The 1,920-nt window shown below is 37.7% G+C and overlaps 1 long non-coding RNA gene across 1 annotated transcript in view; it reads left to right on the top strand.

The window, feature by feature from the left end:
* LOC144960128 (uncharacterized) overlaps positions 1 to 1,047 on the top strand; it is a 4,642-nt gene extending 3,595 nt beyond the window's left edge. The window contains exon 3 of the long non-coding RNA XR_013642758.1: positions 890 to 1,047. This is a non-coding gene — a long non-coding RNA (uncharacterized LOC144960128). The remainder of the gene's footprint in view (positions 1 to 889) is intronic.
* Positions 1,048 to 1,920: the final 873 nt, after the last annotated feature.

Raw genomic sequence — 1,920 nt, 5'->3', positions numbered from 1 at the left:
TCAACTTCATCATCATCATCATAACTACTGTCCCTGTCACCATTACCATCTACATTCATATATCGAATACACCCATAGTTATTCAAAACTATCGCACCCCTCTCTTTATTCTATGTCTCTTCAAAATGTTTTATTTTAGAGTAGAAGGAATATTTATGCGTATGTAAACACTTTGTGTATGTGTATGCGGATAAGTTTCCTGGTATGTGTGATTGAGTGTACGTGATATGGGTTTATATGTTTGTATGTGTGATTTAGTGTACGTGGTATGGATATGGGTGTATGTGTTTGTGTGTGTGATTGAGTGTACGTGGTATGGGTGTATGTATTTTTAGTGTGAATGCTAGTCTTTATAGTCTGAATGATTGGTAAGCGCCATAAGCACTTGTCAATGGATTAGTTTTTAAAAATATTTTTTTAAAATTCCCTTTATTCATCCCCAAGGGGAAATTTGTCTTTATTGTCTATTCGGCTATAGTGAGTCTATGTGGTCTAGTGGTATGACACTCGCTTTCGAATCAAAAGGTCCTGGGTTCGAGCCTCGCGCTCGGCGCATAGTTGAGTCCTTGGAAAAAGCTCTTTACTCACATTCTCTCAACGTACTCAGGTGTCAAATGAGTACCTGGCCGCTAACAGCGTGGTATTTGTCCGAAAATTTGTAATATTGCCTAACAGGCGTCAAGTCCCGTCCTACATGTTAAATGTTGCTGTTGACCAGGGACCCCTCGTAAAGGGCTTTGAGCACATTTTGTGAATATTGCGCTATATAAAGCTCAATTAAAGCTAAATTATTCCAAGGGAACACTGGAATAGCCCAATATATTATACTATAATATGTTTAATCTGAGAATGGCCTGAGGTCTCCATGTTCAACATCTCCCATCTCCAGTCCTCCTCCAGACAATTTCCAACAGTGTATACGGAACTATGTAAGACACGAATTTCGGTGACGAGGTAGACCTGGCCCACGCCTTCTACCTCCACGTCACAGCCTCGATTTTGGTACTGGTGGGGTCTTTGATGGTCTTTTATTGCTTCAAGAAAGGACAGGTAAACACGTAACTCAACACTTAACCGATCTCCTTACCGATCATTTTCAGTATATTTCCCAAAATGGCAGGCTTACTTACCCAACAGAGACATTGGTTCTTTTCGATTTTCGTACTGGTGGGGTCTTTGATGGTCGTTTATAGCTTCAATAAAGGACAGGTACACACGTAACTCAACACTTAACCGATCTCCTTACCGATCATTTTCAGTATATTTCCCAACATGGCAGGCTTACCCAACAGAGAAATTGGTTCTTTTCGATTTTCGTACTGGTGGGGTCTTTGATGGTCTTTTATATCTTCAAGAAAGGACAGGTACACACGTAACTCAACATTTAACCGATCTCCTTACCGATCATTTTCAGTACATTTCCCAAAATGGCAAGCTTACTTACCCAACAGAGAAATTGGTTCTTTAAATTCAAAAAAATCTCTCTACAAAACAATTATATGTCCTTATTAATTAAACAAAGATAATTCTTCAAAGTTTATGATGTACAAAATAAATCTGGAAAAGAAAACAAATTATATTGTGTCGTAACAAATATTATGACGATTTTGCTCGAAGTGGTATGGAGAGGGTTAAAAACGATTTTACTCCAGGGTGATCTTGTAGAAGGAACGACATTCGTGTTTTCAGCCAGCCATTTTTATGAGTAGTTCTCACTAAATTTTATTAAATCAGATTTTTAACATTTAAGGTTACATATATTTTGTTGACACGTTATATCTGGCTGGCAGATGGTTTTTTTGTGCTCGGACAAATATAGTCGGTTGTTTTTAAACAATAAAGCGAATGAAATAGACATTTTTGTCTGATCATTGTTATTGTTTTTATACCACCGAATGTTTGACTAGTTCTCACACGATT

This window comes from Berghia stephanieae, chromosome 14 (assembly GCF_034508935.2).
Source record: "Berghia stephanieae isolate SIO BIC M18660-M18661 chromosome 14, UCSD_Bste_1.3, whole genome shotgun sequence".
Lineage (NCBI taxonomy): Eukaryota > Metazoa > Mollusca > Gastropoda > Nudibranchia > Aeolidiidae > Berghia > Berghia stephanieae.
Note: the sequence above shows the minus strand (reverse complement) of the source record. Positions and strands in the feature narration are given on the sequence as shown.